General features: G+C 48.1%; 1 protein-coding gene across 7 annotated transcripts in view; it reads left to right on the top strand.

Annotated features, from left to right (window-relative positions):
* The first annotated feature begins 1,944 nt into the window (after positions 1–1,944).
* HDAC4 (histone deacetylase 4) overlaps positions 1,945–27,341 on the top strand; it is a 217,326-nt gene continuing 191,929 nt past the window's right edge. For 3 of the 7 annotated variants that reach the window (XM_065669699.1, XM_065669701.1, XM_065669694.1), the window contains exon 1: positions 1,945–2,082. The gene's annotated coding sequence lies outside the window, so the exon portion shown is untranslated. Of the gene's footprint in view, positions 2,083–2,440; positions 2,526–2,568; positions 2,715–2,898; positions 2,943–19,209; positions 19,305–27,341 lie in introns of those variants that run through there. The other 4 variants (XM_065669696.1, XM_065669697.1, XM_065669695.1 and 1 more) reach the window with 4 other exon arrangements.

Here is a 27,341-nt window from a genome sequence, read left to right as displayed (position 1 = left end):
CGAAGCCTGAGATGGTATCTACTACATCTTGGGCAGGATGTTCCCAGCAGAGCATGCCTCACAGGTGTCCCCAGGCTAAGCTTTCTTGCACCAGCTCATAGAGATCCCATAATATTTTGCTTCCCATAATATGGAATGTTAAGAAAGCTAGAGAGTAGGTTTCTACAAGGGAAGGGAGTGACAGAACACAGGGAACGGCTTTAACCTGCCAGAACAGGGGAGACTGAGATGAGCTCTTAGGCAGAAGCTCTTCCCTGGGAGGGTGCTGAGGTGCTGGCACAGAGTGCCCAGAGAAGCCATGGCTGCCCCATCCCTGGCAGTGTTCAAGGCTAGGATGGACACAGGGGCTTGGAGCACCCTGCTCTAGTGGAAGGTGTCCCTGCCCATGGCAGGGGTTGGAACTGGATGAGCTTTAAGGTCCCTTCCAACCCAAACCAGTCTGGGAATGTGTGACTCGCTTCTTGCATTGTCCTAGTCAAAGGTAAATCATAAAAACACAAGCAAAGTGAGAGTTGTGGCAGCTCTGGGCTTGGCTAATGAAGAAAGTGCAGCTAGAGAAGACTTGACAGTTCAATAGAGTAATTCTTTAGAAAATAGCAAAATCAATTAAATGTTGAATGGTTGCTAGGAACACATGGGTAGAGGCAGTGCGCTGAACAATCCCTTTTTATTTCTTTACTCTTGGTAATTGAGGCCAAGATTAGCAGAGATTTTTTGAAGTATGTTCTCCCCTTTTTGTGGATTTTTTATATCTTGATTCAGCTGTTTGCTATTAAAAGCAGAGCACTCAGCAACCATCTTTTATAGACAATACTTGAGGGGTAAAAAAATAACACTTGGGTGCAGAAATCTGACAAAAAGTTTCATATTCTATGAAAATACTATATATTGACTCATAGAATGTGTTTTGTTGGAAGGGACCTCAATGCTCATCCAGTTCCAACCCGTTGCCATGGGCAGGGACACCTTCCACTAGAGCAGGGTGCTCAAAGCCCCTGTGTCCAACCTGGCCTTGAACACTGCCAGGGATGGGGCAGCCACAGCTTCTCTGGGCACCCTGTGCCAGCACCTCAGCACCCTCCGAGGGAACAGCTTCTGCCTAAGAGCTCATCTCAGTCTCCCCTATTCTGGCAGGTTAAAGCCATTCCCCTTGGCCTGTCCCTACAGGCCCTTGTCCAGAGCCCCTCTCCAGGTTTTCACCTATCCTGGCTTGCATTTGCTCTGGTATTTCTAGTTAATCCTTCTCCATTAGTATCCTGAGAATCAAAAAAAACCCCTTAGTTTTCACTATCTCGAACTACCCAAGGAAGGAAAACATCAGAATGCATCACATTCCTGTTATAAGTGAAAGAATTCACTTCAAAACAATCCATCACCTCTAGTTGTCTTTTGACTGGTGTTGTTTACTAGATCTCAGGCAGGAGCTCTTCCCTGTGAGGGTGCTGAGTCGCTGGCACAGGGTGCCCAGAGAAGCTGTGGCTGCCCCATCCCTGGCAGTGTTCAAGGCCAGGTTGGACACAGGGGCTTGGAGCAAGCTGCTCTAGTGGAAGGTCTCCCTGCCTGTGGCAAGGGGTTTGAACTGGGTGCTGCTGTGCCAACGCTCCACCACATCCCAAACAGCCTCCAGGCCTGTCCGGGCCTCCAAAGCCGAGCGGGCACGTCCGGCCTTGGAGACCCACAGCCGTGTTCGGCCCCGGCGCCACAGGTCTGAGCTCTGTTCCGCTCCGGGGCTACGAGCCTAGAGCAGACATGGCGGACCCCGGCCTCAGCACCCCCTCCACCCAGCACCACCGGCCGCGCCGTCGCCAAGGCGACGGGCCGCGCGCCACTGGGCGGTGTCGTGAGGGTGAAGGCGTGTCCTGATTGGTCCCCTTCTCCCCCTCCCTCGCCGGGCTATAAATAAAAAGCGCTTCCTGATTGGCCGCGGGGAAAAATGGTTGCACCACGTGACTTTCCATCTAAAAATTCCAAGATGGCGGATCCCGTCACGGGCTGAGTCCGTCGGTGGCGCGCCCGCCGCGGTGTCCCGCGCACCGGAGCTATCGCCGCAAGGCTCTCCCGCCTCGCCCGCCGCCGACACAGGTCAGTACGCGGCGGCGCACCGCTGCTTTCCACGCCCTCGCTCCGGATCGGGCCTCTCCGTACCGACCCCTGCCGTGGCGTGGGGCCCTTTCGTTACCAGCCGGGTTGTAATGGCGGTGGGGACGCTCCCGGCCGCCGCGTTCTTCGAGGGACCGTTTGAGCGCGGCTGGTTTTTCACCCTTCTCTCCGTGTTCCGAGCCGTGAGGCGCGGAGCGTTCTGGAGAGGGGAGGTGATGGGCAGCAGTTTGAGCCAATCAGAATTGCCCTTGCAGCGGTGGTGGGGGTATTTGAGCCGCTCGGCGTTTTCTGCCGCGCTCTGATTGGTCGGTGACGGAGTCTCCGCACGCTATCGCTCGCCATGGGGCGGAGGGGCGTGACGGGCAGCTTCGTCAACCAATCAGCGCGCGCGGCACCTCCCTGCCGCTCGCGTTTTTGTGAATGAGGTGGGTGGGGGCCGGCGCCGCCGCAAGCCACGCCCCCTTCTCTCTCTGCGGCCTAGCCCCGCCCCTCCTCTCTCGGGCCGCCGCAGCTCCTCCTTCCCCTCTCTGCTTCCCTCCCTCCCTCCGCTCACGGCGAGCAGCGCCGTCGCCTCGGTGCTGCGCGGGGTCTCGGCGGGAGCGATGCGGGCAGCGGTGAGTGCCGCGGGCGGCGGCCGGCGGCCGGGCCCGCACCTGGCCACAGCCCCAGCCCCAGCCCCGCCGGGCCCAGGCCGTGTGGGCTGTGCTGAGGGCGTGGGCCTGGGGGCGGCGGGGCGCGGGTGTTGGCCGGGACGAGCGCGGCGGCCCTGCGGCGGGGCCCTGCGGAGCCGAGCGGGCCGTGGAGCGGGCTCGGGTCTTGCTCGGCGCTTTCCGGTGATAAAGGTGGACTTGGGGAAAGTTTGTGTCTGTGGGGACGCGCTTCATGGGGCAGCAGCTCCGGGGTTGGAGCATGGAGGTTGTCCAATGGCCCCGCGCTAAAAAGCACCGTTAAAAATGGCTTTTTTGGTAACTAGGAGGAGAAAACAAGGAGTGTTCCTCTTAACATCATCGTGTTTTGAGGAGGTAACGTTATGCTGCAAAGGGAAGATGACAGCTCCGAGGCGAGGCAGGGCTCTACACTATGGCTTCTCCCCCCTAAAACACGCATTTTGTGGAGCTGTGGGTGAATAAAGTGCGTGAACCGCTCTAAAATGAAAAGAGTTGGCTTGTGCAATGAGAAATGAAGCTAAAAAAGAGAGGTTCTGGTGCGTTCGGAGGAGGGTGTTGCTGAGCGTTTGGCTGTGTGTGGGTTTTGCTGCAGGAATTTATCAGGGAAGATGCTGTGCAGTCCCTCTGCTCCGTCGGGGTTCCCCGCTGGGTGCATGGCACCTTCGTCAAGCCGAACGTGTTTATATAATAGCTGTTCGGACATCATTCTCCCCGTTCAAAGGGATGTAAACCTGCCCTTGATGCACAACACTTGTGTAATTGTGTTGTGGCAGTCATTTGGGGAGAGTGGAAGGCTTTTTCGGGTGGTTGGCTTGCTTGTCAATAGCTTGCTTTGGGAGCTTTACATAAAGCAGGTTTGTCACCAAACGGCTTGTTTTGTGCCTGTTAAGTGAGGATTTCATCTTGCCTGGTATCCCAGACTGGATTCCAGGTCTAAAAATGTTCCCAAGAAGTGGGATCGGTGTTAGAAAGCTGTGGGTGGATTCAGGATGTGAAAATCACTTGTAAAGCCGGGAAGCATGGTGCTGGAGCGGGGTAGAGGCGCTCGCTGGTGGTGTGTGTTTCTTCTCACCAAGCAGCTTGGTTCTGTGCTTGTTCCCAACAGCTGTATTCTGTTGCCTTCCTCGTGCTCATGTGAGCCTGGAGAGATGGAGCGAACATGAGTTTGGCTGTTGGCACTCCAGTCTCCTTGCCAATGCGTTTTGATTTACTGTTCTTATGCCCTGTCAATAAATGGGACTGTATTCTCTGCCATCAAAGCGCTTTTGGTTGTTGCCAAAAGCTACCTGGAGCTAATTATTTGAATTAGGGATGGGTTGTTTTTTTTTTTTTCTTTCTTTAATAGCAACATTTGTAAAAGCTCAGGAGCTGTGAAGTTTATATAATAATCTGCTTCTTGGCAAGGTTTCTTAATCCTATTTCTCCTTTGCTTTCCCTAATGCGGGCTGTCGCGGCACCGGGTGTTTAGTCGTTTCTGATGTTCCCATCACCCTTCTATGGAGTTCCGAGCCTAAAAGCTGCCGTTGGCACTCAGCAGCCTCTTTGAGGGCACTGAATTAAGGAAGCTCAGCTGCGTGTATACAAATATACAGCAATTACGAGGCAACAAAGTTAGTTCAGAATCCTCCTGTAGCCATGGCAATGTGCTCACTCCATTTAGAGATGTAAATTGCCACCCAGTTAGAGTAAGTTTTAGCAACTGCAGCCTCTCTGTATCAAGAGAAATGTGTAAGGCATGACTTTTTAGGATTATATGCTTCCTGTTTGGATGTTTTGCAATGTGCATCTGACACATTCCAGTTGCTGATATTAAGCTGTGCCCTTGGTTGCCCAAATTAAGGGGAAAAAAAGAGTCCCCAAATGTTTCAATCTTTACAATTTAACTTTGCCGTCCTGTAATTCTTTTGGGTTTGCTTCAGGACTTGGCTATAGAAAGGAGACGGATTAGAAAATGCATGAATTGCATTTTGAAAATTTGGAATACCAAAGAAATTTGCCATTTACTTAATGGGTTGGGGGCATGAAAGAAAAGCACAGGTATGGCATGAAAGCTTTTATTCCTTTGGGAGCAACTGTTTGTGGAGTAGTTTGTGTTCATGTTATGTGCTCTCCAACAGACTATCCTAAAGCAGGAGAAACCAGGCAGGTATGAGCAACTCAACTTGTGGTCAGCACCAAGGGAAACACACAAAGTCCTCAAGGAGCCCAGGGAACATCTGTCAGCTCCAGATTAGGATGTAGCAGGTTGGGTACACCAAGGGCCTGTGAACTCTTTAGTGGAAGTTGGTTTCACTGATCACTTGCCTTTTGATGGTGACTTACTAGGAAAAAGAATCAACCAGAGAAAGCAGTTTCTTACATATGCTAATCTTTGTGTTGGTCAAAATGCAGCTTCTTGCTTTGCTGTGTTCATGTTACAGAGGCTTCTGTGTTCTCATCAGCCCAGAAGAGAACTTGGACAGGGGAAGGCTCTGGGGAGACCTTTAGAGCTGTCTTCCACTACGTAAAGGGGCTATAGGAAACCTGGAGAGGGGCTTTGGGCAAGGGGCTTTAGGGACAGGACAAGGGGAATGGCTTTAACCTGCCAGAGGGGATACTGAGATGAGCTCTTAGGCAGAAGCTCTTCCTTGTGAGGGTGCTGAGGCGCTGGCACAGGGTGCCCAGAGAAGCTGTGGCTGCCCCATCCCTGGCAGTGTTCAAGGCCAGGTTGGACACAGGGGCTTTGAGCACCCTGCTCTAGTGGAAGGTGTCCCTGCCCGTGGCAGGGGCTTGGAACTAGATGAGCTTTAAGGTCCCTTCCAACCCAAACCACTCTGGGATTCTATAAAAAGGGAAAACAAGAGGGCACTTAGAAAAAGGGGCTTTGAATTGTTTTTGGCACTTTTGGATTGCTTGAAGTGTTTCTCCAGTGGTTGTTTGCCATGCTGGAAGGGTTTTGTAAGGCCACAGTACCTCCTTGTCCTCGTGTTTTCTCAAGGGTAACATGCATCTGTCTGGCTTAAGTGCAGTGAAGCATCTGCTAGTGCGATGCTCTCTTCAGGATCTGAAAACCTGGATGCTCACTGGCCAGCTGTGCCAACGTAACCTTGGGCTTAAAACATCTCTTTGGTGTCCTCTTCCAGTTAAAGAAGTGATTGTGTTACACTCCTTGGCATTGGATGGTTTTGTATTTACTGGAAATAAATACTCTTGGCATTGTGTGTGTGTGTATGTAACAGAGTCTTGGGACCATATTTTTACTTGTCTTGCACCTATTGAGTACTCACAGTAATATTACCAGAATAGTTTATTTGCTGAACAGTATCTGTTGTTGCTGGTTCCAGACAGCAACACTTGTCACAAACCACAACAAGATGTTAACTGAACGTGTTATTTGGATACTGGTAACATCATTCATGGAATATTTGCTAAGTATTTTTGATGACTCTTTCGGTGTCGTCTTCATTGCTCCTCCAGGTCACCTCTAGTTACCCCATTGCTTGTCTGTAGCCTTTTACCTAGCCTACAAGGCCGGCTGTTGGGTTTGAATTCTGTCAGACTCCTGCTGGGATCCTTTGGGTTTTGTAGAAGCCTGTTTTGCTGGAGAGAAAAGCTGGCAGGATGTGTTTAGTCACTCACTTCAAACCTGCTCGTCAGTTTTGAGCCCTTCTCCCTAATGCTTAGTTTCTGGTTTTCAGTTGCTTTTGCTCCCAGATTCCCAAGGTCCAAGCATCCAGATGTTCCTAAGCAATGAAAGGAACCCAGTTCTCCTCTCAGAGGTCTGGGTACAGGGGGAAACCCCATGAAAATACGTGGGTTTGCCTCATTGTTTGAGCTGAGAAAAGGCAGAAACACTAAAACTGACTGCTTTAATAATGAGAAATGTGGCAATTTTGCAACCTGCTGAGAGGCATAAGAAATGGGAGTAAAAGCTGGTGATCTGTTAGCATTTTGATCTGTTTTATATGGTCTCTGCTATGAACACTGTCTCTGTATTTGAGCCCTTGGGTGAGGGAACTCCTCAGACTGCTCTAGTAACTCGTGCCACCTGCATGATTGTGTTCTGCAGAAAACTGAAGTGGGCCAGGTTTGCTTTCTCCTGCACTGGCCCATGTTGATAAGGCAATCCATAACAGATGATTTGTGCAGTGACGCTTGTCGTTGCTTGAGTAGCAAGCAGATTTTGGGTGATGCTGCTTCACTGGAAAACATGGGCAGTTTAAATTGAGAGAAGATATCTCCTGTGTTGCTGGCTGTTTGGAACTAGCTGCCTCAGAGTGTGTGGGGTGGGTGGGTGGGTGGGGGGAATGGGTGAAATAAGGGGGGTGGAGAAGCAGGAAAGCATGCAGAGGTTGCATAACAGCTTTGCAAAAGGGAACAATTAGGAAAAGACTGTAAAATCTCTTGGAAAGCTTCTGTGGTTTTCCCTTTGTAAGGAATTACAGCTTGGCCTTCCTCTATAAAAATTCAGGCTTTTCATTTTGTTTTTCATGGTATTCATTGCTAGACATGTCCTGATCAACTTCATATTTTTTCCCCTGATATTTTCCTATTGGATATGACTTGATTAAAAGCTGCTTCAAACTGCCATCTACTAGTGCAGAGGAATGTTGCTTTGACTTGTGATGGGCACACTCAGCCGCTTGCCCTCATCAAGTGATTTAACCTTTGCATTTAAAAACCAAAAAGTTACAAGTTGAAAATGGGATCTCAGCCTAATGCAAAACCTCTTTCTAGTTTGGTCAAGACGTAGTTTTAACCTGATAGTCCTCTGAGATAGCTGTTTAGTTTGGTAGAGGTGTGGAAAGGAGCCAGAGAGGTGCTGGGGGAAGCTGAAGGCATGTGTGCAGCTCATGTGGCTTATCTGAGGTCTGAGAAAGAAAAAGCTTGTTCTTTTGAAACATAGTTTAGACTGGAGCTGAGGAACAGTTCCTTCCCCAAAGGGTGCTCAGGCATTGGAACAGTCTGCCCAGGGCAGTGCTGGGGTCACTGTCCCTGCAAGTGCTCACACACCGTGGAGACGAGGCCTCAGTGCTATGGGTCAGTGGTGGCCTTGGCAGTGCTGGGGAGCGGTTGGACTGGGTGAGCTTAAAGCGCTTTTCCAACCTGGTTGATCCTGTGATTCTATAATCATTCCAGTAGTTTGGACTAATCCATCGGATATGACTGTTACTCTGGCAGTGTGTTTCCCATGAGGTTAGGATGCCTAGGAACACATTCAGCAAGTTCTTCATCTCTCCATGGTGAAGATGTGACTTGCTGAAGTGACAGGTTGAAGCCCGCTGTATTCACTCCCTTGTGTTCTTCCAAGTTAGATCTCCCATAGCCTTTCCTGGATGTGTGTATCTGTGCGTTTTATAACCAGCCATAAGCTGCTGGGTGACAAACTCTTACTGTAAGGGGTCTGGTTTTGCAATCATAGGATAAAATCATGTCGAGGAGATGACCATCTCCGTGCTGGCAGCATAGCGATATATTGTTTTAAATCTTTTCAAGCAGCTCACTCTTACTGGGGGGAGCACTGACATCCAGTTGAACTTACCTCCATTTATCTTTTAGGAGGAGTGAAAAAACGCTGCCAGTTCCTGCGTAGGAAATAATTCACTTTGTGATTTTTCTGGAGAACTGGTGCTTTAATGAAGTGTCTGTCAGCAAGACTTAATTACTGTTAAATTCTGTGAACATTAGTATTCTGTAACCGGTTCTGTGTGAAATGGAGCTTCATTTGTCAAACACACATGAGGGCATTAGTTTGGTACAGTTGGCATTAAATGTGAGAAGCAGCAGTTGTTCAGGGCTACCCTGTCCCTGCTACTGGTGTGTAAGGTGTTGGAAGATGTTGTACTGGTCTGAACCAGTGCTTTGTCCTGTGTGCAGCTGTGTGTGAGGACATAGGGAGGAAGGTGTGTATAGCATCACAGCTGCATCCACACTAATGCCTTTGGACGTTTTGACTTGAGTAAGCCGTTACTTATATTGGCTCTTCAGGATTAAAGGGAGTATCTTATGCTGGTCCCCTTTCACCCAGCCATTTCCAAGTTGTCTTCCTGTTTGGGTTTTCATTTTCCTTCAGTAAAAGCCTAAAGCTTTGAGGATGTTATCCTTACTCTGTTAACATGGAATCCCAGACTGGTTTGGGGTGGAAGGGACCTTAAAGCTCATCCAGTTCCAACCCCTGCCATGGGCAGGGACACCTTCCACTAGAGGAGGTTGTTCCAAGCCCCTGTGTCCAACCTGGCCTTGAACACTGCCAGGGATGGGGCAGCCACAGCTTCTCTGGGCACCCTGTGCCAGCACATCTGCACCCTCACAGGGACCAACTTCTGCCTTCTCTCCAACCTGTTTCATTTCACCCCCTGTCCTATCACTACAGTCCCTGATGAAGAGTCCCTCTCCAGCATCCCTGTAGCCTCCTTCAGCCACTGGAAGCTGCTCTGAGGTCTCCACGCAGCTTCTCTCCTTCTGTGTTTTCCTTGTGTGCTCAAATAACTTGCATTGTGTTTGCTCAGCAGAAAACTGTTCAGTTTGGATGTTGCATGGACAAAACTTTGTCTAGTGTGTGTTGCTCTATGAAAACAATCCAAAATGTAAGCCTGAAACAATGAATGAATTCTGTTGGATGCTGTTCCCAGTAAGTACTCAGAAGGAGGTGTTGGTCAAAGTATTCAGAAAGGTGCATTTTCCCAACAGGAAAGAGTTTTCCAGGTTTTGTTGATGTTTGCACCAGGTTCTAGGGGTCCTGGAAGGAGAATCCATAAGTAAAACTGAGCTTTCCTGCAGGCTGGATTGTAGTTTAGGGCACTGCATACTAATAGAGTTGCTTCTCCAGCCAGCATAGACTTACCAATAAATAAGTACCTAGTGCTTTGGCTGAGTCAGGGGAGGACCTCTCTGTGTTATGGTGGGGATGAGGCTGGCAGGACTCAGACACAGAGGTTGATCTTTTGTGGCACAGCAGGAAGCCTGGCGTGTTTCTTCAGACTGTTGGGGAGGAAAAGGGAGCACAGGCACCTGTGTGGGGTATCTCAGGACATACAGGGTCATGTTTCTTGTGGAGGTCTTGTTGGAGGGGATGAATGATGGCACATATTATAAACCTGGGGAGGTCAGGAAAACAGTAAGGTACAGTTTCCTGCTGCCTCCTGCTTCTTTCCCAAGGAGCCTGATGCAGTTTGAGTGTGCTTGGGGCTGTTGTAGTGCCTTCAGGGCCAGTGAAAGAAATGGCTCCCTCGGATGCTTGCAGCGTCTTTATTGGGTTAGTGCTAAGCAGAGCCCTTTCTTTCTCCATGTACAGCTCTGGCGCTGCTGTTTCCTGCTGTTTGTCAACAACGCAGCTCCTGGGCTTGTGTAAACCTTCCCTTTCCTGTGGGTAGTGATTGCTGTCATGGATTACCGAGGTTCTCTGTGTTTAGTTCGGTTGCTGCTGCTCTTAGTGGCAGCATGATGAAGCAAGGCCCCGATGGGTTTGGTAGTGAGTATACACAAAACATTACATCTTGCCTTAGTTCTGTGATGAAGAGAAAGGGTAAAGCAAGGTGAAGAGGCCACACAGTGAGGTGTGTTTGAATCTAGTGTTAGAGATGCTGCTGAGTAACTGAACCTGCCAGTGGACTGGAACTGATACTGGCTACCTTGAGCTGCATTTGCATTTCTGTTTTTCCTGACCTACTTAATGTAAATGGACATAATTTATTATCTTCCATATGGATTCTGTGGTGCACTTCTACCCAAGACTGATTTTTCTGTTTGAATCTAATGGCAATGTCGTGATTGTGAGAAAATCACAGACTTGAAGAATGGTTTGGGTTAGAAGCTCATCCAGTCCCAACCCCTGCCACAGGCAGGGACACCTTCCACTAGAGCAGGGTGCTCAAAGCCCCTGTGTCCAGCCTGGCCTTGAACACTGCCAGGGATGGGGCCGCCATGGCTTCTCTGGGCACCCTGTGCCAGCGCCTCAGCACCCTCACAGGGAAGAGCTTCTGCCTAAGAGCTCATCTCAGTCTCCCCTGTTCTGGCAGGTTAAAGCCATTCCCCTTGGCCTGTCCCTACAGGCCCTTGTCCAAAGCCCCTCTCCACATTTCCTATAGCCCCTTTAGGCACTGGAGCTGCTCTAAGGTCTCCCTTTCAGGAGCCTTCTCTTCTCCAGGCTGACCCAGCCCATCTCTCTCAGCCTGGCTCCAGAGCAGAGCTGCTCCAGCCCTCACAGCATCTCCATGGCCTCCTCTGGACTTGCTCCAGCAGCTCCACGTCCCTCTCGTGCTGTTGACTCAGAGCTGGATCAGGGCTGTGGGGGTGGGGGGGGAGGGGGGTCTCCTGAGAGCGCAGCAGTGGGGCAGGATCCCCTCCCTGATCTGCTGCTCACACTCTGGGGGTACAGCCCAGCACAAGGGGGGATTCTGTGCTCAAGCGCTCACTGAAGCTGGGTCATGCATGGGGAATTTCTCCTCACCCAGCTTCCCCTCCCCAGTGTTAAGTTTTTATCCCCCTCCCATTTTTACCTGCTTTAAGATGCTGGTAGAGGCTAAAGGATGCATTTGAGTAAGGAGGTTTAGTCTGGTGGCATGGTCAAAGGAGGAGGGAGAGGACTAGAAGTGAACAGCAGGGTAGTTGATGTGATTTCAGAGCAAAGGGTAGCTCTGTTTCTGTCTGCAGTATCACTTTTAGAAGATGGCCTTCTAAGTTGAAATCTTTTTCATGAGAATTACGAGTGATTGAACATAGACAAATCTTTTACTATACAGTCTTATGAGCAATCCACGCTGGTTTTGAGTGGATTTACACAGATTACATGGTCTTGTTCACATCTGTGGCTGGATATGGGTAGCTTAGGCTGATGCTTCCTGTACTAGTTCATGCTTTGTAAACAGAAATAGGTCGTGGTGGAACCTGCTGAATCTGATTCTCATGTCTAGTTCATGGCACTGCAAGTGTCAAGGTAGGTGGTGTTCCATTTAGGGGATGGATCAAACCCTTCTCAGTGCAGAAAGCTTGCACACCCATGAAAAAACAAAGCACAGTGCATTCTATTGATGGGGGTGTGAATGGTATGAATCCTTCATAGGCAGTACTGGGCTGAAGTTGGTGAACTGGCTGGTGACCTGGTGGTGTGAGGCAGTTGAGAGAGTGCCGTGGGGTTGACAGTAGCCCTGCTGCAGACATAAAGGCCATCAGACCACAGTGTCATGATGCCAGTCACTGGCAGTGTTAGAAGGCTCAGCTGAATACAGTTTGGCTCTGAAACTGTGCTGCTTCTGGTCTTTGCTGTAAAAATGCTGGTATAAAAATAACCTGCCGCGGAGGGATGCTGAGAGCAGGGGAGTGGGTGAAGAGCTGGTGCGTGGAACACAGTCACAGGGAGTGGTGGCAGGGATGGTGCCACACAGTAATGCTTCTCGTACTGAGTGAAGTCAAGGCAAGCGAGTTTTGCATAAGGTAATAATTCTGTTGTAAGAGGAGAAGGAAGTAAGGAAACTGAGACTTGGAGATAGACATTGAACTCTTCCATAAACCTAGGGGCGGCTGGGCTGGCACTTTTCAAAGGGTATGTGCAATAAAAGCCCAAATAGCAGTTGGGTGAGGAGTATTACGCTCCAGATAGGAAATCCTGTGGTGTAACAGCGAAGCCAGGCTGTCCTTGTGCAGGTCCTGTTAGAAACTGGAATTAGGGCTGCAGAGACACCATAAAGCCATTGCATTTCTGTTTAATGAGGTGCTTGTCTCATTTAAGATGACAGAAAACCCCAAGCAACTTGAGATGTAGCTGTCTAATGCTAGAAACGAGGGCATCTTCTTTGCATGGGGCTTATCACCCCTCCTCCGGAGAAGGATATCCAGTTACTTTATACTTCCCATTCCTAGGTCTTCCCAAGTGCCATTCTGAATGACATTCCGCACATTCTTTCCTTTGCTGGAAGGAGCTGGTCAAGCCAGGATGACCTGGAAACGGGGAGATAGCCTAATGAACTAATGCCTGAGCTTTCTCTTCCCTCTGCCGAGGGTATCCCCAGTGTGATATCCCCCAGTCTGAGGAGCTCGATAGGGACAATCTAGTCCTTCTTGCTGCCTGTTTGTCCCAGTAAGAAAGCATCTTCAGTGTCTACATTCACAACTCTTAAAGAGGAGCAAGTTAAGGCTATATTTAAATGAAAAGGTGGAAAAAAAAGGAAGGCAGCATATTCTTGGCAGTAATTTCGGCTTTTGCTGTAAACTGTCTGCATTCCCTGGGGGATGAGGTCTCCCTTTGTGAAAATCTGTTCTGGATTCAGTCTGTTTGACGATCTCGCTGTGTGACTCCCTTGCGTTCTGTGTTTTGGTGATAGAAATGAGCAGTGTCTGCTTCTAGGTACTGGGATTGTATTTTCTTTCTTTATCAATCCAAATAACCTCTTAAGTATACCGGGGACAGATGAGGCTTGAATTCCTCCTCTTGCAACACAAGGTGTTCTCTGTTCTATACTGTAAATATTTATCTCTTGTCAAAGCAGAGCGGTTCCTATTGGGAACTGATCTGGCATGCGACAAGCTTTTCCTTAAGGAATTTGTTTCCTTTTATTTACAGTGTTATCGTATATTTAAATTCCAGGGCCTCAGTGTATAGCTCTGAGGCTTGTTCCTAACACTGGCAACACAAATGGAAAGCAGCAGAGCCTCCGAATACAGCTAAATGAATTCTGAGCATATGCTGTAGCCAACCAACAAGTGTGGGTGTGAAATTCAAGCAAACACAAGAAAAGGTACTAATGTTTTCTTGCAGCTACAGGAGGATTCCTAAATGAGAAGGGCTTTCTGGGCAATAGAGAATGGGCTTCCGATGCAGTGCTTGGGGTGGCTGTGATGGAAAAGAGCACATTTTGGGCATAGGTGTTTCAGTACCTGGCATTTTGCAGTTGCTTATCTCTTTCCCTGCCCTTTATGGGGCTCTTATCTCTTAGAGCAGGCCCTTACAGACCCTTTCTATGGTTTCATGTCGCCTCCCTGCCAGCAAACATGCTTTGTCATAACCTGTCTTCGGGAGCATCAGTGCTAGGAGCTTTACTGAGTGTAAATTGCTGTTGTGTTTACCACAGGTACGGAGCTTTTGAGGAGTTGGAGGGTGTTCTAAGCTCTGAAGCATCTCTTACATTCCTGGGTAAATGATTTCTGTTGTATTGTGCCGTATGTGGGAGGCTTATTCAGCCTGGAAAGGTCTGATTTGTTGGTTGTTACATCTGTGTAGCTCCAGCACACAGCTGGTTTTTGATGCTAGCAATGGATGAGTTTCTTTGAGCTCATTAGGTAGCTGACTTCCCCATGTACTTTGAGAGGAGAAACTGAAGGCTGTCAAGTAGGTATCCTCATTGGAGTACTTTCTTTCCCTTTCTTTTAGGAAACAGGCTCCTGGAATAACTTAATGAAGCTGAGTTTGGTCCCTGCCACAATAGGGAAGAGCTGCTTATAAATGTGCCAAATGCACATCTGGGGCTATATCCAAAACTGTTCTTTGAGCTTGTCTCTCTGATTCAGAGGTGATAGGCATATAAAAGGAAGTGAGAATAAAGAGAAATGCTTTCTTTGGTGCTGATGTTTCAATACAGAATCCCAGCCTGGTTTGAGTTGGAAGGGACCTTAAAGCTCATCCAGTTCCAACCCCTGCCACAGGCAGGGGCACCTTCCACTAGAGCAGGGTGCTCCAAGCCCCATCCAGCCTGGCCTTGAACACTGCCAGGGATGGGGCAGCCATATATGTCTCTACATATATGTATTTACATATATGTGTATATACATATATAATATATATATGTATATATATACATGTGTATGTACATATATGCATATAGGCACATTTAAATATGTTTATACACATATGTATATATTTATTTCACAAATCTCTTTCATAGAGATCTATATGAATCCTTTCTATATTTAATCTTTCCAGATAGATGTATTTCTGCTTGATGTGTCTTTCAAAACTTCAAGGACAACAGATGGATGTCCCAGTATTGCCTTTCAGAAGCAGCTCTCCCAAGTTGCTCATCTGCTGTCGAGCCACAAACTGCAGCTCTTGCTCTGAAGTATCTGCCTTCAGGGGTGCATGGTTGATACAGCCTTTATTTCCTTGTCTCTGGCATCTTGTGGGAAATGGGCTGTTTGTGGCTTTGGGGCAGCAAGCTCTTTCTGGTCTGTGGAAGGATTTGGAACTGGGAGTTGATGAAGCTTTGTTAGAGTAGTTTACAGCTTCAGGTAGAGTCTTTTTGATAGTGTTTTTCGTAGAGCTTCCAAATGAGGGTGCTGAAAGGTAAATGTTCAAAACTACTTGCAAATACTGTTATGTTCAATGTGGGGACTTGTTTTTTAATAGAAACCTTGGAATCATAGAAGGCTTTTGGTTGGAAATGACCTAAGAGATCATCAAGGCCCTCAGTGCCATGGGTGGCCTTGGCAGTGCTGGGCAATGGCTGGAACCGATGACCTTAAAGGTCTTTTCCAACCTGGATGATTCTGTGATTCTATGATCTAGTCCAGTGTTTCCTTGAAGGGAGAATTAAAGGTGGCTCTGTCAGAGGGAACTCTTCTGGCTCTTGCTTTAACACAGTGAAGTTCAGCAGAACTGAAGGTGCTGTTGGATGTTCCTGGCTTCTTCCTAGAAGTGGCTGCTGATGTACATATTTACTGGTATGTATTTACTGCCTTCTGTGCATCTGGATGTGGCAGCAGCCTCTGCTCCTTTCCACTTCAGTTTATCTCCCCATTCCAGCTTAGGAACAGATCTTGACAGCCTGCTTTCCCCTGCCCCAGCGTGCGCTGTGCTTTGCATGCAGAGTGATCTGAGGGAGCAGGGAGGCATGTTGGATTTGCAGTGCTATGTGCTCTTGCTTGAACAGCTCAAATGCAGAGGAGTTGTTTGGATGACCCAGCAGTGTGTGTTTGCAGCACAGGAAAACACAGGGTGCCTAGAGAAGCTGTGGCTGCCCCATCCCTGGCAGTGTTCAAGGCCAGGTTGGACAGAGGGGCTTGGAGCACCCTGCTCTAGTGGAAGGTGTCGCTGCCTGTGGCAGGGGTTGGAACTGGATGATCTTAAGGTCCTTCCCAACCCATACCATTCCATGATTCTATTCCTGTTCATATATTTTAGAGTAGCAGTTCTGTAGCAGGTGATGACGAGAAGGGACATTCTGCACAGCAGAGCTGTGGTGCCTAATGGCAGCTCAGAGAATTATTGAGGATGGAGAACACCATTAAGACCATTGAGTCCAGCCATTCCCCAGCACTGCGAAGGCCACCACTAAACTGTGTCCCTGAGCACCACATGTGCACAGGGACAGTGACTCCAGCACTGCCCTGGGCAGCCTGTTCCAATGCCTGAGCACCCTTTGGGGAAGGAATTGTTCCTCAGCTCCATCTAAACCTCTAAACCTTCCCGTGTCCTCTTGTCATCTTGGAAGCAGAGTAATTCTTCCTGGTGTAGCAGTTGAAGCTGTTAGTGTGAAGCTTTCAGGAGGATATTTAAGAGCATGCAAAAGTGCAAAATCCCCTAATCCAGCCTAGGGGATAACAGATCCTGAAGTTCGGGCCATGGTGTTTGGAAAATGGATGGAGAAGGCTGAAGAGGGTCAAACCCTGGTTTAAGTGACTTTGCTTGATTCCTAATCTGAAAGAGGAATGTCTTAGAGGGAAGAATAGTGTGTTTATGCTGTTTAGAGTATAAAGCCATAAACAGGGGTATAATTTTTACTCTAGATCATAGAAAGCTAACACAATTGAATCCTTGCATGTGTGAGCTTGGGCTCTAAGGCTTCCTTGAGGATGCTGACTTGATGCCTCTTCAACTGGTGACTGACAGTGCTTTAAAACCTACCTTCAAACCGCCTCTGTGACTGATACTGTATCAGTCCTTGAAATACAGCCCAGTTTTTGTGGCTTTACCATCCAGTTGCCTTCTTTCAAGGACCAATTCCAATTTGTCTTGCTGCGTTTGTATTGTGCAAGCAGACAAAATAGGATCTATAAATCCTCATGTAAATGGAGTTCTTCCTTTACTCCGAGTTCAATAACAGCCCTGGAGCTGGAGCAACACCTGGGAAGTGAAGTCCCAAAGTTGGGTGGCTTCTGTTTCTCTATAGACAAGAGCTTCTTCAAAGGGTTTTGTCCTGTTTGCTTTGATGGTGCTATACCCCGAGCCCAAAGACCCTTAAGTACGTGTAGTTCCACTTGTTTCTGCCTTGCTTTTCTTGCTTATCAGCTGCAAGCTTGAAATACTGACTGAAGAGTCTAGTTGTTATTAAAGGCTGCTGTTGGCCATTAAAAATGGAACCCTGCTTAGAGGGCTACAACACAGGAATTGACATGGTCCTGCTGATGGAGTTGATCTTCTGTTCTAGCCATGTGTGTGGCTTGAGAGTGGGACTTGTGAGTTAAACATGGAGCAAGCGGCATTCCCCCTTGTCGTATCACTCCATGCCCTTGTCAAAAGCTCCTTTCCAGCTTTCTTGTTCGTTTAAAGGTTTTTTGATGTCAAAAAGAACTGTTGACTTAGCTGCTAGTGTTCCCTGTTATGTGTTTCAGTGTTTGACTGCCAGCTCTGTCATGCTGTTACAGGTGTATGTCAACATCACTTTTCATATGCTGATGAGGAGAGGAGGAAAGGTTTTGCCAACAAGTAACACAAAGAAGTTTATATTGCACTTTCCCTTTTAAGCTGTATTTTTATTTTCCTCTTCACTGCAGTATCCTCTGTGTTTATATATGAAATCTGTGCTTAGGTGATGCCCTGGTTAAGATCCTTTGAGTAAGAAGATATGCAAATACATAATGCACTGCATATACACTGGGTAGAGATTAGGCTTTAGCAGAAGCTCTTCCCTGTGAGGGTGCTGAGGCACTGGCGCAGGGTGCCCAGAGAAGCTGTGGCTGCCCCATCCCTGGCAGTGTTCAAGGCCAGGTTGGACACAGGGGCTTGGGGCAACCTGCTCTAGTGGAAGGTGTCCCTGCCCATGGCAGGGGGGTGGGAATGGATGAGCTTTGAGGTCCCTTCCCACCAAACCTGTTCTATGATTCATATGATTGTATGATTTTTATTGACTCTACGAAAACAGAGGCACGTTAAGAGATGGAAGAGTGACACCACAAGATCATGAGGACTGTGGTCTGGATCGCTGTGTTGCTGTGGAAACCAGAGTGTTTTGGTAGCAATATTAGCATTCAGTGCAAGGCAGAAGCAGTCAAACATGCCAACATGTAAACTGCAGCTCCTGTGATGCTCTGTTTTGTGGGCGAGGGTGTGCTGTTGTCTCATGAGCTGGGCAGTCACCCTCGAGGCCTGCATGCTTTCCTGCAGTGGATATTTGCATTAACAGCCCTGTCTCTGTAGGGCAGGCTCATGGGAGCTGGAGTTTGGGAGTGAAAGGGGATGTGTGTGTGAGTGGTGATAGCAATTCCTGCCAGTGGCCTAGTAAGGCTGCATTAACAGGTGTTCTTTGCAGCGGGTGTGTGGCATCTAGGTGTAGAAAATGGCATTGGTCTTGTCCTCAAACAAAAGAGCTTTCTGGGGGTTAACAGTGAGTGTTTAAGCCACTTAACTAAGGCATGGAGAAACATAATGCAGAACTGAGCTAAGTGGCTCCTTACAGACCATGGATGGGCAAGGTTGGGTGAGCAGGCATGGATGCATGGAAGGAGCCTTCTTTCTGCAAGGTGGGTGAGATCATGTGCTGCATATGGGGAGGTGGAGGTGATGGACCAGGGCTGAGACCTTCATGGGTGAGCCAAGTAAGCCTATGTAGCAGTCGGAAAGTCCAGGGAAAAGAATGTGTTTGAATCCTGTGTTCAGCTCTGGGCCCCTCACTACAAGAGAGACATTGAGATGCTGGCGCGCGGCCAGAGAAGGGCAATGGAGCTGGTGCAGGGCCTGGACCACAAGTGTGGTGGGGAACGGCTGAGGGACCTGGGGGGTTCAGTCTGGAGAAGAGAAGGCTCAGGGGGGACCTTATCGCTCCCTACAACTGCCCAACAGGAGGGTGGAGCCAGGAGGGGCTGGGCTCTGCTCCCAAGGAGCAAGGGATGGGACAAGAGGAAACGGCCTCAAGCTGCACCAGGGCAGGTTTAGATGGAGCTGAGGAACAATTCCTTCCCCAGAGGGTGCTCAGGCATTGGAACAGGCTGCCCAGGGCAGGGCTGGAGTCGCCGTCCCTGGAAGTGTTCACACACCATGGAGACGAGGCCTGAGTGCCATGGGTCAGTGGTGGCCTTTGGCAGTGATGGGGAGCAGCTGGACTGGATGAGCTTAAAGGTCTTTTCCAACCTGGTTGATCCTGTGATTCTAAGCTTGCATCGTTCAACTGGTGTCAGTTTGTGCTGTCAGTGTGACACCAGTTGTTGGTGTTTTGTTGGTGTTCTTTCTGTGCCAGGAACACTGGGATACCCACATTGCAGAATAAACCCCACAACCCCTTGTAATACCCCTGTTCTTGTGTCACCTATTTTCCAGGGAGCAGCAGAGGGCTAAATGGACACTTGAAAATGATTCAACAACTTGTTTGTTGGAGACCTTGAGGCATTTTTCTTTCCAAGAGCATGACAAAGGTCAGTGCTTAAAAAGCACAGTGGTGCTGGTAGATGGGAACAGGCAGGTTCTCATCCTGCACTGAACACCAGGGTAGTTGAGAACATGGGGAATGAAGTTTCTGGTCCAAACTAGCCCTGTACTGAAGTCAGTTCCAAAAGAGACTTGGGGAAATGTTTTACTTGACAAAAGAATGATGTGACAGGGTTGCTTTAGACTTAATTATTTTTTGTGGTAATCAGATAACATTCAATTAAATAACATGGAAAAAAAAGAACTGGCCTAACCTTAAACAATGTTTGTTCTTGAAAGAAAAAGTCAATATTCTTTTTGCAAGTTAATGAAATAAATTGCAGTGATTGATGACACATGTACTCAGCTATTTTGTGCTGCTAGAGCAGATGGGTTGGGCACAGCGAGTGACCAGGAATTGTGATTCTTTGTCAGAAGGAACAAGAAGTTCAGATGTGGGTTGTAGCAGCTGAAGTATGGTCGGGGCTGTTCAGTCTGGAGAAGAGAAGCTGCATGGAGACCTCAGAGCAGCTTCCAGTGTCTGAAGGGGGCCTGTAGGGATGCTGGGGAGGGACTCTTCATCAGGGACAGCAGTGATAGGACAAGGGGTGATGGGTTCAAACTGAAACAGGGGAAGTTCAGGTTGGATACAAGGCAGAAGCTCTTCCCTGTGAGGGTGCTGAGGTGCTGGCGCAGGGTGCCCAGAGAAGCTGTGGCTGCCCCATCCCTGGCAGTGTTCAAGGCCAGGTTGGACACAGGGGCTTGGAGCACCCTGCTCTAGTGGAAGGTGTCCCTGCCTGTGGCAGGGGTTGGAACTGAGTGGGCTTTAAGGTCCCTTCCAACCCAAACCAGTCTATGTTTTTGTCCCCCCTACCTACGTATGAGGATTTGAAAACACCCCAGGTAAAGAATGATGAATTGTACATTTTTAGCAGTTCTGAGAGCTGAGCTAGAGTGAAAATGTGGTTGGCAAGTTTGGTGTTCAGTTGTTTCCCAAAACTAATTACATAAGTGTTGGGGTTTTTGTCTATATCAAGCTGTTTTAAAAGGAAAGAAGGATTGTGTGTGCACAGGCAGTTGGAGAAAATAAGGCTTGTTTTGAAACCTGCATTATTCATACAATCCCAGACTGGTTTGTGTTGGAAAGGACCTTAAAGCTCATCCAGTTCCAATCCTTGCCACGGGCAGGGACACCTTCCACTAGAGCAGGGTGCTCCAAGCCCCTGTGTCCAGCCTGGCCTTGAACACTGCCAGGGATGGGGCAGCCACAGCTTCTCTGGGCACCCTGTTCCATGTGACTGCCCTGCATGAATTTAAGGGGATCTAAATATGTAGTGGAAGTTGTGTTTGGATCATAGGCACCCAAAAGGAAGCTTGAGGTGCTGCTGTGTTTGCAATGGGAACGTTCACTTGGTGTGAGCGTGCTGCCTGCTGGGTCACGCACACACTCTTCCTGGCACTGAAATGGGGTTAGGGGGTTTGATTAACAAGGATTGACCATTTTTGTTCACTTTTCAGTTAAGTATTTAAGAATTTTGTTGTGGGTTTTTTTGTGCTTTTAATTCTTGTAGTTGTGATCTGCAGGGAAGGGATGAAGAAATGAGGAGGAGGTGGTCCATAAATTCCCTGCATTCTTTTGCCTTCTGTCCAGCACTGCTTTCAGCTATCTGATTTGAGCTCTTTCCCATGCAGAAATACTAGGATGGAGGCAAAACATGGGATGAGGGCAGAAGAGGGCTTCAGGAAAAGCCAAGATGATCGAGTTCTATGTGTAACTGCCCAATTTGTTCCATCTCCTCCAAGGCTTCAGAAGCAGCTGGAGCGGGCTCCTGAGGCAGACTTCTCTCCTTTCTGCCTCCCACGTGAATCCATCTGTGAGACTGCTTGTTTTTGCTGCTCTTGCTGAGAAACTGGATCGAGCTCAGAAGCATCCTGCTCCTTCAGACCCTCTGCCAGAGCCTTGCTAGTTAATGAGGGCTCTGGAATCCTATGTATTCCCAGGTTTTTACACACAGGCAGTTGCATTTCTTAATCTGCAGCTCTTCCATGAGCCCTGCTCCCACTTGACTCTAAACCCAGTTTTCCAAGCTGTTGCCCACTCTGTCAAGTGGAGCTTCCACAGAGTGAACATGAGGTAGTATTTCCAGATTTGCTCATGTTCCTAAAGGTGATCCTGTGTTCATAGTCTTGGATCATGCATTGGAGGCTTTAGGTCCACTTGTCATTCACTTGGTTGTTCCCAAAGCCTTGGTTTTTTGCTTTCATGTGGATTTGGGATGCCTTCAGTGCTGCTTTAACAGCAATGAGTATCAAGGTCTAGAAATAAGGGGGATACCAGTAGATCCCCTTTTCATCTGTCCAGCTATTAGGGTCATATATGGGGAAGTAGAAATGATAATACTTTGTGTACTTCTGGCAATGAAGGGCTGCAAAAACTGCATGGTATCCACCAGTAGATCTTAATGTCATTCTTTTTAGGACATGGAGGCATCTTCAGCTTTCAAAGCAGCTGTAACTGTTGGTCATGGTGGTCTGTAGATGGTAGGAAGGATTGGATGCAGGAGATGTACAAAATCTAGTTATAGAATCCCAGGCTGGTTTGTATTGGAAGGGATCTTAAAGCTCCTCCAGTTCCACCCCTCTGCCACGGGCAGGGACACCTTCCACTAGAGCAGGTTGCTCCAAGCCCCTGTGTCCAACCTCACCTTGTACGCTTCCAAGTAGTCATAGACTCAACTAGCCTGGAAAAGACCTGTAATATCTTCAAGTCCAGTAAGGAAAGCGGACTTCTGCTAAGGGCAAGCTCTAGTGGTGGCATTATGTGTTAGTTTAATATTGAAATGGGTGAAGAAGTCTTCACCTGTACTGAAATATCAATGTTTCTACTGAAATACCAGTTTGGGTTAGTTTCTCATCGTGTGGATTGACGCCACTAAGGTGGAAGGACTGCCACCAGAGATCAGTTGGAGTTGGTGACTCCACTTCAAAACCAAACTAAAGCATGGGAAAGGCAGCCTTACTTAAGGGATCTGTGTGCCCTTCCCATCATAGTGGGGTATTTCTCTACAGCAAGAACCAAAAGGAGCTGAAAGTGTAGAAAGCCTTTTTTCTTCACTGTTTTTATGAAGAATTTGTGCTGCACATAGTGACTTCTATGTATGTTCCTACCCTTGAATAGCGGTGGGTTAGTTCTGTGTTAATAAGGTGGCTCACAGTTAGTTACTAGTGTTGTGCCTTTTGTGACTGGTGTTCAGTTCATTCTCATGTCTGCTGGTGTCTTCAGTGCATGTATAGCACTGCTTAACAAGCCACTGCCTAAAATAAAGAAGGATTGCTCCAAAAGCAACTACCAGGAACTGTCTAGCAGTGTATTATAGTCTTCCCTGAAGGAACTGTGTAAATACACAGTAAGTATTGGTTATTCTTGAAGTCTTAATGCACATAGACTGTAATTTAACACTTAGGACGAATGTGGTTAGAGAGAGAAGCTCTCTCTGAACATTATACCATACAAAACCTGTCACAAAGTTAAAATGTTTAATGTGAACATACATGCTGTGAGCATTTACTGCTTATATCTGGAAGTGGAAGTTGAAGGGAGAGGCAGAAACACACTATTTGTTCTGCTCTTGGCTGCCATGTGAGAATAGCACTTGTAAAGGTTGGCATTGAAATGTCAGCATTTGCTAAACAAATGCACTGTGTTTTAATTCCTCCAAGTACTGGGTAATGATTCTGTGTTCCTTAGGTTGTACATTTGAATCATTGTGTGGATCTCTGGATCTTACAGGTAGGAACCTCTGGCTGTGCTACTGCAAGATAAGAGTGTGGAGAAAACAAGTGGCAAAGATGGGATGCTCCAGGTATAAGAGCCAGACTGGTCAGTCTGGATCTGTGCTAACTGTGTGAGAAGCTGTTTGTAACAGCGGTTAGGTTGGGGTTTCTGATTAATTATTAGTTACACCCTTCTAACTGTAACGAAGGCTTCAGCTACTCCAACTCACTCTGCTCCCTGCTCTTCTGTGTGGGTGCCTGAGTGCTGTGTAGGTACTTCCAGTTGCGAGTGTTGTAATGAATGCAGGCATACTTACCACTTGTGTGGAAACCCAGGAACCGAGTTTGCTGGGAGATTTCAGTGCAAGAGTAGAAAGTTGTAAGGAGTAAACTGTTGTGCAAAAGGTAGGACGGTCACATCCCAGAACTGAATGGATTTGGTGACTGTAGAGTGGGGTGTAGGTGTTTTGTCTTTAAAGGTACTTCGATCGCCACGTTCTCCAGCAGCATCCAAGGTGTACCCTGGGAGGTGTTTCACAACAGGACATGCACATGGTGGCACCCCTCTGAAACACCCTCCTGCAAGCCAGTGACTTGTCTTGTAAAGAAACACTTGGTGGTTGTCCCCTTTCCTATGGAGTCTGTCCATTTGCTTTTGGAATTCAGGCACTCCCGTGTGTCATAGTGCAGTTAAGAAGGAACATGTGATGCTCTCTGCTCCAGGTTGCCACACACAGTATCTTTTCTGATCTCTTTATTTCCTTCTTGTCCACCCAAACTCTCTCCCAGGAAAAGAGTGGGAAAAACTTCTTGCTCTGAGAGAAAAGGATGGAAAACAAAGGGATTGGTGACTTCTCTGCCATGATTCTGCATCACTCTAATATCTTTAAGTCATCTCATGATCTGCTTCACCTGCATGAGGAATTTGTACCAGAGACAGAAACACTGCCTACAGAGACCTTCAACTCTTTGAGAGGGTGATGATGTTTGGGGTTTGCAAATGTGTTTTCTGGGAGAAGTCTGGTTTGAGAATCACTGAAGGAAAACCAGTGGGCAGCGCTCATGGAACTTGGTCTCCAGGGACAGAGTCAGTGAAGCTGTTTTCTGCTTGAGAAGCAGAAGCTGAAGTGATATTGTAAAAGGGTTGTGTTTGGGTCCTCAGGACTGCTGCTACTGGCCTTGTCAGCTTGCAAAGCAGTGGCTCTGGAGACATGGTCCCTAGAGAGAAGAATCAGCCCTGGAGAATGTTTCACACTGCCTCTGCACTAAATAAAGATGTAGGAAATCATTTTGTGGTCACAGTACATTATTTCTTTCAAATAGCTATATGCCTTTCCCTTGTCTCCTCCTCCTTTCATATGTATAGATCCTGTATTGGCAGGGTTTCATAAACAACCACTGCAGAGCAAAGGCAGCTTTTGTCTTGTTCCTCTGGGTAAACTTTGGGGTCTCTTGTCAAAGAAGATTTAGTCTGTGCAAAGCATGGACATGCTGCAGGAGCAGGTTGTTCACCAGCTGCATGGAAGGAAGCCAAGCAAGCACCAGGATGGTGTCATCATCTTACACGGAGCATGTGGGATTAAACTTAATACTGTTTGTGCCTGTTAATACAGGAAGGGGCCTAATACCTTGGTTGATTTTTCTTTGTTGAGGGGGGCATGTGATGAAAATCATCTTGTTATAAGAATTTAATCTGTGGTGTCAGGCAGCAGGATCGTACAATCCCAGCCTGGTTTGGGTTGGAAGGGACCTCAAAGCCCCTCTCCAGGTTTCCTGGAGCCCCTTTAGGCACTGAAGCTGCTCTAAGGTCTCCCCTTAGAGAGCTCCAGTCTGGCTCCAGAGCAGAGCTGGAGCCCCTTTAGGCACTGGAGCTGCTCTAAGGTCTCCCCTTAGAGAGCTCCAGCCTGGCTCCAGAGCAGAGCTGCTCCAGCCCTCGCAGCATCTCCATGGCCTCCTCTGGCCTCACTCCAGCAGCTCTATGTCCCTCTTGTGCTGTTGCTCCAGAGTTATCTTCTGTGATAATGCTTTTGGATGATGGGTGTTTCCATGGCTTTTAGAGATCAATCATCAGGATGCTGTAGTGCTGCTACAGAAGTGCCAGGATGCAGAAGGCACTCTCCTAGCATCCTTTCTGCTGTTCTCTTCACAGAATTGCCCTCCTTGTCCTGCTAAAAGGCAGCATCTCAGGGGTCTGAAATGCAGCACAGCTTTCTCTGGACATAGAAATAACCTTCAAAGCAGAGTGATGAGTATAGTAGGTATATGAATTACACCATGTTTTGATGCGTTGAATCAGCGAGCGGTTAGGTTTGTTTAACTGAGGGTTTCAAGTGATCTTGTCAGCTGGCTGTAGTGTTGCTGTCTGGGGGTGGTGGTGGCATGCCCTGAGAGGGCCTGCAGATGAAGCAAGCTCATTGATGGTATCCTGAAGCAACCGGCCTGACTTGGCTTAAAACAATCTTGCAAGTTCACCCTTAGGCCAATATTTTTATCTTGGTTGAAGTACCGCAGCAATTTAAGCTCTGGAAACTAGAGCTTTGTAAAGAGAGCTTGCCCAGAACTTTAATGACTGGGTACTGCACATCTGTACTTGGGACTTGGAGAGATGCACATCTGGAATAGGCTGGGGAGGGGAAGGTGAGCATTCATCCTGTCAGAACATTTGTGTGGCAGAACTGGAATGTTTCTGTTCCGTGTTACTAAGGATTTTGGGAGCTGAGAAATGTATGGAAAAAGACTTGGAAAACTGTTGGATTACTTGTATATTCTAGTTCACATGCAATTCTGTCTCTTAATGGCTGTCAGGATGCCCAGTGGGGAGAAAGTGGCCATGGAAAGTGAAAGGAACAGTGCCGAACTGAGTTGTGGAGTGGTTTTAGGGGGCAAGCCTGGTCATGCAGTTGAAGAGGACAAAGGTAGCGACCTTTACAAGGGCCTGTAGGGACAGGACAAGAGGAATGGCTTTAACCTGCCAGAGGGGAGACTGAGATGAACTCTTAGGCAGAAGCTCTTCCCTGGGAGGGTGCTGAGGCGCTGGCTTAGGGTGCCCAGAGAAGCTGTGGCTGCCCCATCCCTGGCAGTGTTCAAGGCCAGGTTGGACACAGGTGCCTATAGCAACCTGCTCTAGTGGAAGATTTTGCTTTACTCTTTGTGCTTCTGTTGAGTTTTTCCAGCAGGAACCAGACTCAGAAAGGAATAAGCTTGATCATACCAGTCCTGTTTGCTGAGCCTGATTGAAGAAAGTGTGTGTTTTAGACTCTTGCTTGTTTCAGCCTACTATCGTACTCACCCTTTCTGCCCTGTAGTCTGAAACGTGCCATCCCCACAGGCTTGTGCACAGATGCTCTTGGGCTGTACCTAGGGAAGGCCTCCAGGTGAATTGCCAAAGCTGGAATGGTCAGTGTACCATTGCTTGTTGGAGGCCAAGACAATTCCCTAAGCCAGCGGGCAAGCATTGGACTTGCTTGAAGACAGCAGGGAGGTTCCATGCACCACTCCTGTGCCTCCCATCCCTCTCCCCATAGGAAAGGAAGGACCTGTCTGGCTAAAACTGATTCTGAAGTTACTCATGAGAAGCTTGTGCTGCTGTAAACAAACACATCTCATCCCATCACATACAGTGTGTATCTGGTTAGTAGTGGGCAGGCTGCCTGAGCAGCTCATCATGGCCATGATTCGGTACTTCCCCATGCCCAAGGAGCTCGTGTGCCACAGACGATGCTGCTCCCACAGCTGTGTGTGAGGTGGTTGCCCTTGTCCTGGAAAGCAGTGGGGTACAAGTAGAACAATCTCTGTTCACTGTTTTATTGCTTAATGAGGGAATTTCCTTGGAAAACCCTATAGAACTCCAAATGTACCAGGCATGGGGTAATCAGCGTTTTGCTGCTCCTCATTTGAGAAGTGGTTTTGTGAGGTAGTGGCAAAATGACAGATTTACATAAGAATTGTGGCAGACTGGGGCCTGACAACCACTTCTGACTACTTGGGAAATGTCTCATTAAACTGCATTTACACCAGTGCAAGTGGTGGCTGAATATTAGGATTTGGTGGTGACATGAGTTCGGAAATGACTGCTGTCGTTATCCTGGGAGGTCTGGTTTCCTTATCATGGAATCCCAGACTGGTTTGGGGTGGAAGGGACCTTAAAGCTCATCCAGTTCCAGCCCCTGCCATGGGCAGGGACACCTTCCACTAGAGCAGGGTGCTCCAAGCTCCTGTGTCCAACCTGGCCTTGAACACTGCCAGGGATGGGGCAGCCACAGCTTCTCTGG

This window comes from Lathamus discolor, chromosome 3 (genome assembly GCF_037157495.1).
Source record: "Lathamus discolor isolate bLatDis1 chromosome 3, bLatDis1.hap1, whole genome shotgun sequence".
Taxonomy (NCBI): Eukaryota; Metazoa; Chordata; class Aves; order Psittaciformes; family Psittacidae; genus Lathamus; species Lathamus discolor.
This window is presented reverse-complemented; position numbering and strand designations above follow the sequence as displayed.